The sequence below is a fragment of the Coffea arabica genome, chromosome 5c, assembly GCF_036785885.1.
Source record: "Coffea arabica cultivar ET-39 chromosome 5c, Coffea Arabica ET-39 HiFi, whole genome shotgun sequence".
Lineage (NCBI taxonomy): Eukaryota > Viridiplantae > Streptophyta > Magnoliopsida > Gentianales > Rubiaceae > Coffea > Coffea arabica.
This window is the reverse complement of record NC_092319.1, coordinates 17811858-17824279: the sequence shown is the minus strand read 5'-3', so window position 1 is coordinate 17824279 and position 12422 is coordinate 17811858.

The window sequence follows — 12422 nt, the reverse complement described above, 5'->3', positions numbered from 1 at the left end:
TCCAATAACATGCGAAACAATAAGTGCAAGTGATAAAGTACACTCTCACTTCAATCAATTAACATTCAACACCTCAAGTTCAAGTATCAAAGCCATATAATAACACACAAGTGAGTAGTACACTCACCAGGGTCAGTGCAGATACCTCCCAAAAGAGAGCTTTAATCACCAAGAAACCCTAAAATAATCCAAGGAAAACAATTGAAGGTTCCACTTTCAAAATTGAGTATACAGAATGCACATGTGAGGCTTGACTACCAGTCGTATGCCTCGCCAAATAATTACTAAAACAAGGGTGCAAAACATGATTTTCGGTAACGAAAAGGTAACATGAAGACCTAGGCTCAAACAACCCAAAAGCCCTTCGTTCAAATCACAAGTAAATCCAACTAGCCTTCAAGAAAACATTTCCGCAGCATATCCCTTGTGTTTACCTATTTTCCAGCCATAATGGCTTCATTATTTCCTCAAATCAGTCCCAACATCTCGTACAAAAATAATCTCATTCCCAAAAGCCGTTCACTAGGCTTAATGGCATTCAAGTACAAAATTTAGCTAGGAAATGACCGAATATGAAAGTCAAGCCCTAAACTATTCAAATAAATACAATAAGACTCGATTATAAGTCATAAACCAATTCTACATACTACCAAAATAGGGTTCCCTAAGCATACACAAACAATAGAGGAAACCAGAAAATTCGGAAATGCAATTAGCTTTGGCCCTGAAAAAAATAGTTTTTGTCCTCATTTTGCGGTAATGGCACGAATTTCACTACGATTATCGGATGAGGGTGAAAGACCAACCATTTCGAAGCTAAAAGACAGGGTTACAACATCACAGAAGGTCACTCAACCCAGTTTTGATTGTAAATAGGTCAAAAACGTAAGATACTACATCAAAAACGTAAAACAGATTCACCAAAACGCATTCTAGCGGAAACATCATAACTCAGGCTCTCCAAGTCCAAATCTAGAAATTCCAAAACCAGATGAAAGATAAGAAAAAAGGCTATATTTCATCAGAAGGCCTCAACAACCAAATCGGAAGCAATTCCAGCCAAAACAACCCATTACAGACGCACTTCTCAATTTCGGATAAAACCAGAACAGCAATAGTAATTTCAACTTATCTCATTCTACACTACTCCAATTGACCTGAAATTTTGTAGGCACCTCTAAAATATCATTTCCTACAACTTTCATGTTTTAAGCCATGGCCAATTCGGCCTCTATCTAGGACCTAAAAATTCGGGCAGAATGCTCCCTCAAGAACCCTAGTTTTTCTTAAATTTCTTCCAAACCAGAAATTGGTTGCAATTAATCACTTTTTCCACCTCCTAGAGTCATTATAGACCATTTCCAATCATCATAGATAGCCACACAATCATGCTTATATTAAAACAGAAAAATCCCCAAAAATAATAAAATTTCATTACTTCAACCACAAATCAAGAAATAACCCATAAATTTGCATCTCATACAACCACTAAACATGATTTAAGCATCAATTAAGGGAGGAGGGTGGTTCTTCACAACTTACCTTAAAAACAAGAGAGAGAGAGCTATTGATCACCTTAACTTTCCAAATAATTTCACACAACAACTCACAAACACTACTTGAAGGTGTTTTATGGAGGAAGATCAAAGTTGGATGGTTGGTTTTGATGATTGAAGCAAGATTGAAGCTAAAATCTTGAAGAGCTTTCTTTCTTTTGTTGCTCAAGAAGCTCGGCCACCATGGAGGATATTTTGATGATTTTTGGGTCATTTTTGGTTTATTTAAGTCAAATGGTAAGACCATGAATAGTGGTCTAAAGGTTCAACCTCTCAAATGATGACACTTGTCACCTTTTAATAAATGCTCACCAACCTTGTCTCTCTTGTATCAATCCACTTAACACCCTCTACTTATCTCTTAACACCCGGTAAATTAATTCCAGTATTCAAAACTTAATCTAGTTGGCCGAATTTTTCCGAACTTTTCGCACTAGTGGGTCCCACGTCCGGTATACACTCTTCATTTCTCAAAATCTATTCGATATTAGAAAAATCATCTAAAAACTATATTTACTCATAAAAATTATCTAGAAAATTTTCCGGATACAGAAAGTGCAGAAAACAAACCATTGAAGATAAGAAAACCTAGAAATATAACAAAACCTAGAAAATGGAAAAATTACGGGTTCTCACATCTGAGCGGATGCATATACCACACCAATTCGGATGGGAGGTACCTCTCATACCATCTCAGTGCTATAATTAGTTCTCTAAGCGATAGTATGTACCACTCCAATTTGGATGGGAGGTGCCTCTCATGTCGACTCAGAACTATAGACAATTTTAAGTAGATTGAAGCGATGTCTCATCGATCACTTATACTTCTGGGGGGCACCCCAACCCATTGGCCAATCGTGTAACTCGAGTCGGCAAGGGATTGGTCGAGAAACTTGGTAAACCATGGGAAACATTATAACTTGATCTTTTAAGGTCTTACTTGACATACTCAAGTAGTATCGCCACACCGTGCGTGTTTTATTTTCCTTTATGAGTTATATGAATATCATGGTTGTCTTCTTGTTTAAACTTTAATGCTAGTTGTACTTATTTGTTTATCTGCTTTCCTGGCCTCATTGAGCGTTAGTTCATCTCATTCCATTTGTTATTCCTTAATAGGAGAGTGATGTGAAAGAAGTGATTGAAAGATGCTAGTGAAGGCTAGTTTTTTGTATAGTTTGGTATTTTGCAACTGACATTTGGGGAATTTTAAGATTTGGAACTCGATGTAGTTCACTTGAGATTTGTATCCTTGGATGTACTTGTGTAATGAAATATTATAGTCGTGTTATTATTTTGGCATATTTAGATGTAGTCATTGGAATCGATCTGTTTTTTTTATTTAAGGATTGTAGTGAGTCTCGGTGAGAGTTGGGCAGGCGGTTCGCCGAACCTTTTGGTTCGCCTTAAGAGGAGGTGGGGTCATCACATTGTTGAAAATGATAAGTAATGACAGCACTTAGAAATAGTTAGTCTATTGTGCTTTTCGATTTGTTTTACGGGACAACATTCGAATGAATAAATATTCAAATTTAGAAGTTTTCAATAAACATAATTTTACCAAACACTTCTAACTTTATAAAGTCCATTCACAAGTTTCGTCTCAAACAATCTATCCTGAGATTAGATTCTATTGAGGGAAAGTTTCTCGATTAATTACAAATTTATTTTCAAGGCATTTTTTTGTTCAATTTAAATTCTTCTTTGACTATTTCCTTTTTTTTATTATGAGGGAATCTTTCTTAAAATTTTTGTGTCACACTTTTTTTTTTCTTTTTTGCCTTTCCATCATTTCTTATGCTTTTCCAATCTCAATTGCCAGACCTAGGAAGCAGCGAAGAGAACTATAAGAACCCTCCCTAACCACTAAGCCAACCCTAATAGTTGTTGCTAAGTATTAATGTAAATATTTGCAATCCATGCACTAATATTGTAAAAAAAAATAGTGACATTAGGTTTGTATTGTGTAGAAGCTTTTTTGGAGCTTCTGTAGATAAATAACACTATACTTTATGAGATATGATTTATGTGAGCTAAGAAATTCATAGAAAAATATTTTTAAGGAACAATCCAAAAACAAAAATAAAAAAATTGTCCACAAAACCAACAATCCAAAAAAGGCTTTAATATATTTGAGCTGAATAATGACGCATGGAGAAAAAGATTTCAAATTTAAATAAGGATTATGTGGTATGTAAAATTTTAGTCCCTCAACTATTTGTCTAATTCAAAACTAGTTATTTTCACACAAAAAAAAAGGATTTACTATTCATCCAAGTTTTTTTTTTTATTTATGCATTCCACACTGTACACTACCCCAATTTTGAGCTGGTCTCTGAGTGTCTTCCTTAATGCTTCTAAAGTTGGTATTAAATGGATTCAGTAATATTAAAAAGATTCAAGGATATGGTTAGGGTCAACGACTCCAATGGTTCTTAAACTATTTGCTCAATGTTACTTTGGCAAAAAAGTGTTTGTTATTCCTATTGAATACTTAAATTTAGTAAGTTGTAGATAGGATCTTGGACCACTGTAATGGTAGTAAATATGATCACTTTTCTCTAGGGTTTTGTTTAATGCCGAGTTTTCTCCTTAGGGTTAAATGTTCAGAATTCTTTATTGATAATGTAACTTGTTTAATTTAATTAGTTAGCTAAATATGTCGATTTTGATAAGAAGCAAAAACAAATTGTAAAGTTAAGATATATTGATGAATCAAGAAACAACTAGATAAGCAAATGAACAAAAAACAAAAAAAGATAGCTCTCTCTTTTATTAGAACATTCTTCCAATTTCATTGTTTCTTTTGGGATCTTCATTTTGCAAAAGCATAGAAAAATTATGAGAAAAAAGTTTTCTTCCACTATTCACCTTTGAAAAAATTATTTATGAATTTCGTATCATATATTCTCTTTATAGTTATCTACTTGACTTCCATTATTGCTTAAACGACTTTTTTGTCATAATTTAAATTGTATTATCATAACCTTTAATGATCTAAGATATAATTATTGCCTTTTTTACTTTTTCTGTTACTAATTTTTAAGTGTTATTTAAATTTTAATAATTTAATGGATCCACAATAAAATAGTATATAGTCATTCAAATTGGTCTAATACCCACCGTGCGAGATCTACTTGAGGTTCAATGAAAGTTTATGAGGGCAAATTGAAAGCCCCTACTAGAATTGGGAAACCATTTAGAAACAAAACAAAGACCAATCGGTACAGTTAAAAATATAAGACCCACAAATTACCTTGAAAGTTTAAGGAAGCATTGACAAATTAACTCTAAAAGTTTAAAATTAAAATCAAGGACTATAGAGTGTATAAGTTTATGGACTATATTAGCAGGTCACACTAAGAAAGATATATATACTCCTATTTGGCTGTTTGAGGCAATTGATTTATAGTTATCATCTCCACTAATGAATTTAGCCTAGTGCCTAGTGGTATCATGCTAATTCTCATTTCCTTAATTGACACACCTTAACATTCATATTTGAATTAGTTCGTTAGCAAATTTGAGAGGAACTGAGCAGTACGGTTTGAAATATGCATAAATGTTGGGAAAGGGGTACCGGTGTAGGTACACAATATCAGAGTTAGTCCAAAATAAATCACTCTTTCCCCAAGTACTAGTTAAAATAGGAATAAATCAAATCACCAAGTAATAATACTAGCAGTGATAATAAAATGCAAGAAAATAAAAGGCACGGGACACCTAGATTTTTTTACATGGAAAACCTTAATTGGAAAAAATCACGGGACCTAATCCAGTCAAAAAATTTCCATTATCACAATAATGGGAATACACAAATCTACATATTCAGATGACAATAATATCACCAAGATCAACCAAACAAAATTGCTATTAAATCACCCCCAAAAATTGCAATTGTTAAAGAAGAGGGTTTGAAAAGGTGTTACCAAACGAAGAAGAAATCTGAAATCTAAACCAGTAGATGAGTAGAGTTTGATGAGCGGATTGTGTATGTAAAATTTCGTATCAATCTGGATTCGAATTACTCTCCAATCAAGAACTTGAAGTTATTTCTCACTTTCTTATTTCTCTCTCTTCGTTCTTCACCCAGAGACAGCAAGAGTGGCGGCTAACCTTTTTCTCACACACCAAAAAGGAAAGCTTCTCGTGGCTGCTACTTATTTTTCCACTTGAAAGCCCTCAAGTCTTGTTAGCTTGTGTTTTAGGTTGGCCCACACAAGTTCAACAATCTCCCCCCCAGCTCATTTGGGGGGTTCCATCAAATCTGCTTTTTGTTTGCAAAACAAGAGTTTCTCCTTGGGTAATGCTTTGGTCAATATGTCAGTACCATTATCACTTGTATGCACATTCTCAAGTATCAATAACTTGGAATCCAGTAATTTCCAAATCCAACGATATCTCACATCAATGTGTTTGGACCGAGAGTGAAATGTAGAGTTCTTACACAAATTAATAACGCTATGACTGTCACAATAAAGGTTGTACTTCTCTTGCTTCATACCCAACTCCTAAAGGAATTTCAATAAAGAGTTTTTTTGCATGTTTCAGTGGTTGCGATATACACTGCCTCCGTACTAGAAAGAGTGATACATTTCTATAACTTATTTCGCCATGACACTGCTCCTCCTGCAAAAATTTTCAAGTACCCAGATGTGGACTTCCTATTGTTAAGATCACCTGCCATACCTGCATTGGTCTACCCATCTAGTGTGACGCCCCCACTTCTCCCTAAGGCGAACCAAAGGGTATCCGCGGGACGCCTGCCTAGCTCTCGCCAGGACTCAAGCAATTCCATTTAAACTTATTGCCGGACCACACCATACGAGTCAATAACTTAGATACAATAAATGCGGAAGCGTTCCAATTTAATAAAAGTCATCCGATATCCAACCCGCACATCGGGTGTTCAACAACCATCATATATCCCAAATATACATCATGCTCCAAAAGTTACATTCGGATTCCAAAATACAACCCAAAAGCCAAGACAAAGTCAAAAGTAATAGAAACCCTAAACAAAAGCGTAGCAGGAAGGTTTCTTCGATACCTCGCCAAGTTCAATCCTGTTAAGAAAAACAAATCTACAGGGTGAGCAAAAACGCTCGTGAGACCAAGAACACACATACAAGCGCATTGCTCAAATAACAATCTCAATTCACAAGTCAAGCAATCATATTTTAGTAATTAACAATTTACTGGAAATATAACCAGAAACAATTCAAGGATACTGGAGCCCTCAGGAACTATATTCCACTTGCACATTCAATAACCTCCACGAATTGACACTCCGTCAATCGAGTAGGTTTAGTCCGTAGAACTCCACTTAACCTGTCCCCTTTCACCTTACATACCCCTGCATCGGACCCACCTGTCATTTGTTTGTGGCGATACTATTCGAGTATGCCAAGCAAGACCTCTCATTAGGTCAAGTTTATATATCTCATGGCTCGCCAAGGTTCCCGACCAAGCCCATACCGGCTCGAGTCCAAGGTCGGTCAATGAGATTTGGGCGTCCCCATGTGCACTTGTGTGTCGAGGAGATTCACTCCAACGACGTAGGCAACTATAGCATACCATTACATTTCATTCATTCATTCAATGCATTTCAATCATTCATTCAATGCATTTCAACCATTAATATTTCATTTCAAATGAGAACGAGTGTGGTAAAGTACACACTCGACTCCACTTTCAAGATTTCCAATCATTAATAACAATTAAACATGTAACAAGTTTACATACACCTGACACTCACCAAGTATTAGGTGTAAGTAAGGTCAAGGAAAGTTCAAGCGTCCACCGTGGGATACTCTTGAAGGTTCTCGTGTGCGCCTGAACAAATAATAGTGAATTATCATCCAAATCCCAAATATCGAGGAATAATTCGTTCACTAGTATTAATCTAGGGGATTCCGTGAAAATGAATCTCAATTACTCGTAAATCGAGATTCGAGAGGGGTTTGATAACATTCAAAAGTATTTAAGTCTTTATCTAGGAAATCGGGGATAAAACGTTTAGATAATATCAAAAGAATAAAGAATTCTTGAAAAACTCTATTTCCTTGAAAGTTGGAAAATTTCAGTTTTGTTATGAATTTTTGAAAAATCGTAACTCACTCGGCATAAGTCGAGAATTGGAAAACTTTATACCGTTGGAAACCTCTTAGAAAGTACTACAAGTTCCTAGAAGACACTTTTCCATGAATCGAAGTGGAAAGTGATAAAAAATGAGCTTAAAGTTGCTGTTCCAAATCACCCAGGATTGAGCTGGGGTTGGTTTTTCGCTAACTTTGAAACTTCGGCAGAATTCACTCGTTGCAAACCAGCCCTTGAAATTTATAGCTCAATTAGAGGTGCAAGTAAGGTTTAGGGAAGAACAAGCGGATCGAGAATCGGAAGTTTCGAGCACCAAGATATGGTAGCTCAAAGTTGGGTAAATTTCAAGACTGTTAACAAATTTCCAGATTTGGTTCCGACTTTGGACCTTTAGTTAAGTGTCGAAACGGACTTCGATTGATACCAAATTTTGCAGTATAATACTCCTATATGAAGGGTATCTCTCTATCAAATTTCGTAAAAAAAATACCTTTGGGAAGGTGGTTAACCAATCAACCAAAGTTTGAAATTACTAAGGCCAAACTGCCTTTAGCTCTCTTTCTCTCCGTTTCCAAACATTCGGCTAACGAAAACCTCCAAGCATGGTTCATTTATGCAAGAAAAGTCTAAGGAGTATACACGGTACATTTGGTTGGTGTTTAGCACCAAGAAATTCATTTGGTAAGGCCACAACAAGTCTCACATCTAATCTGTCCAAATCTAAGGTTTTCAAGAACAAGGCAGTCACCGTATTTTGATCATAACTCACTCAATTTAACTTGGATTTGGGCATGGTTGATACTGTTAGAAAATACATTCATAGGGCTAAATGTTCACAGAAGAAATCGTTCTAAGTTTCAGCATGCAACTAGCTCGAAATTAAGCCTAGAGTTGCAGCATCATCAAATCATTTCGGCAGAAAGGAGAAACAGGGCAGCTGAATTCAGAAGAGTGGTGCGGTTCACACACATGGAACCAGAATGTGCATTATATACCGTTGGAAAGATAGGTATGTCTAGTTTCAAATGCCGCTAACGACACTTGATTTTGACTTCGGAGTACGGAGTTATGGATGAAATACGAACACTGGTTTGGTTACGACGGCAACCGTTTCCAGATTACCAGCTTTGGGAAATAAATTCTTTTGATCAACCAAAACTCAACATTTTTCAATGAAAATTTGTACACAACTTCTACAACATGTAAACAACACAATAAATCCATTAAATCCTAAATTTCTGCATTAAAGTGGCCGAACAAAGCAAGGGCAAAATGGTCAGATTTGGCCTTTGCACCCAACGTGAATTTCCAGCAATTTTCCTTCAACAAACCACTAACTTAAACACTAATCCGACATTATAAACATCATCAAGCACAAAATCAGCAACAACCCAAGAGTGGGAATTCATAGAGCCCACTTTTCCAATTTCTCCAACATCAACCACAACGCATATGCAAATTCAAGCTTATAAGTGTAATTTAACTTCCATAGGACAAGTTTAAGGTATTGGATCATTACCTACTTTGATGGTTGGTCAAGTCAGAATTTTCGGCCCTTTGAAGCCTGAAGAAAACCGTGGAGAGCTCCTTTCTTTTGCAGCTAGATGGACTTCCCAAGTGTTGAGTTAAGTGTAGTTAAATTTTGGTTGAATTTGGTGGAGGTTTGAGCAAGATTTGGAGGTGAAATTTGCAAAATTTGAAGGTGTTTTGCTTCAGCTGTTGCTCGGCCAGAATGAGAGGAAAAGAAGGATGTTTTGATCTGATTCCTTTGCGTACAAATGAAGTTTGACGTCTAATATTTTAAGGGCACAAAAATCAACCGCAAAAGGTGCGTATACGCGCGCGTTTTGTGCTCGATTCCTCTTAAGTTTGTTGCACTAGTGCACTAAACCTCTAGGGCACTTACATTCATATAAATATTATTCATTCTTAATTGTCCCAAAATAACGGTCCAAAGTCCCTCAATTAAGCGCGCACGTGAAAACACGTATTTCCAATTTAGGCGCAATAAAATGAAACCTTCGAGAAATTCTTATAACGATCGTACCACTAACTATCACTTGAGTATTTAAACCTAAATTTACCTATTTTAGGACCATTGTATATGTCTCAAATTTTAGAGCTTATTGTATTCCCAATTGACTAAAGTGTTTGGACACATTTTCACCTTTTCACTAAACAAGCTTATAAGAAAATAATTTTTGAAACGAGACACTTTAAAAATATAACGAAACTATAAAACCATATACTTAGGTCTAATAAGGCTAGAAAATATTATTCGTGGCAAAAATCCAAATAAATAATTAATTTAGCCAAAATTAGGGATTTTAAAATAATAATTTTACGAGTTCTCACGTGAATTGAGTATTAATTCCTCCATTAACCTTTCTTAATCTATTATTGATCGTTCTTAATTCTTCAATATTAATACACTCCCGATTCAAGTATAGTCTAGAAAAACGTGCACCCGTCGTTCCGGACTAAACAAATTTTCGAAAAGCAAATTTTTCAACAAAACGCTTTAAAAATATAAAGAGGTGTCATTCCATATAAATGGATTTAAAATGGTCGAAATAAATAATTCGAAGAAAATGAGTGAATAATCATTTAAATATTCCAGTAATATTCTATAAAAATAAGAAAATTTTCAGGTCCTCACATCTAGTATAGTTTTACCATTGGCGAAACACAAATACAATTTGGGACTTCCCTTGAGATACTTAAGAATCCATTTGACAGCATTCCAATGCTCCTTACCAGGATTAGAGAGACATCGATTGACTACTCCAACTGCATTACTCCAACTGCATAAGCAATATCTGGTCTAGTGCAAACCATAGTATGCATCAAACTACCAACAACCAAAACATAATGAACCTTCTTCATGTCTTTTTATCTTTCTCGCTTGTATGACACTGCTTGATGCTCTTTAAAGTGACTTACAAATGAAGTTGAGACTTCCTTAGTATTGTTCATGTTAAACCTGTTGAATACTTTCTCAATGTACTTTTCTTGAGATAACCAAAGTTTCCTATTTTGTCTGTCTCATGAGATTTTCATCCCCAGTACTCATGATCTATCATAAAAGAGTCAAATTTCTTGTACTGTTATCTCGGTGTCTGTTTCAACCCATATAAGCTCTTCTTGAAACGGCATACAAGGTTTTCCTTATCATTTTCTTTGAACCTCTCCGATTGCTCCATGTAGATCTCCTTTTCCAAGTCACCGTGCAGAAAGGCTGTTTTCACATCAAGTTGCTCAATCTCCAAATTTAAATTGGTTGCAATACCCAGAATAACTCAAATTGATGACATCTTTACCACAGGAGAGAAAAATTCTTCAAAATCTACACACTTCTTTTGACCAAATCTCTTCATAACCAATCTTACTTTGTACTTTGGTTGTGAGCTGTGCTCCTGAGTTTTCAACTTGTAAACCCATTTGTTCTTCAAGACTCTCTTACTCTTAAGCAGTTTCACTAAGTCATAAGTGTGATTCTCATGCAGGAATACCATTTCCTCTTGCATGGCTCGTAACCAATTTTCTTTGTTCTCATGTTATAAAGCCTCGTAGTAGGACTCTGATTCTCTTCCATCTGTCAACAACACATATTCATGGAGATTATATTTGCTAGAAAGTCTCCTCTCTCTGGTAGATCTCCTAATCTCATCTTGTGATGGCGGTATTGGAGTAGGTGGCAACTCATGCTCAAGTTTATCAGCAGTAGGATCATCACCATCATTAACATTCTCTCTTTACTCTGTCTCAACTCCTCCTTGATTAAAATCAACAGGTACTAGAATTGGATCTGGATCTAGATTTGAACTAGCAGGAATGTCATCTGAGAATTTTGGATTGTCACATTTATCAATGTCTTCAATGGTTTGATCTTCAAAAAAAATCTTTGCTCCTGATTACCTTTTTATCAATAGGATCATACAACTTATAATAAAAATCTTCATGTCCATAACCTAAGAAAATACACTGTTTTGATTTTATATCAAGTTTTGACCTCTCATCTTTGGGAATATAAACAAATACCCAGCAACCAAAAACTCTAAGGTGTTTAAAAGATACATCTTTTCCCGTCCATACTCTCTCTGGGATGTTACCATTTAGAGGAACTAATGGAGAATGATTAATCAAATCGACTGCAGTCCTTATTGCCTCACCTCAAAAGGATTTTGACAACTTAGTATTAGAGAGCATATATCTGACCTGCTCAGTGATGAATCTATTCATCCTCTCTGTTACTCCATTCTCTTGAGGAGTTTTTGGCACAGTTTTCTCCAATCTGATTCCATGGGACTTGCAATAGATTTCAAATGGTCCTCTGTACTCACCACCATTATCAGCATGTACACACTTTAACTGCTTGCTAGTTTCTCTTTTAATTTTGCTATGAAAATCTTTAAACACATCCAAAACCTGATCTTTGGATTTCAAAACAAAATACCAAACCTTTCTAACAAAATCATCAATAAAAGTTACAAAATAAATAGCACCACCAAGAAACTTATCTTTCATATAACAAACATCAGTGTGCACCAACTCTAACGGATTCAATTTTTTAGATGGAGAAAAATTCGAAATGCAACTCTGTGTTGTTTCTCATAAATGCAGTCAACACATGAGTTATGTACATTACCTCTAACTTCAGGTAGGAGTTACTTGCGAATAAGTGTCTGAATTCTCTTTCCACCTATGTGCCTAAATCGCCTGTGCCAAAGGTCAATTGAGGAATTATGAACTGCATTCACTTCTCCC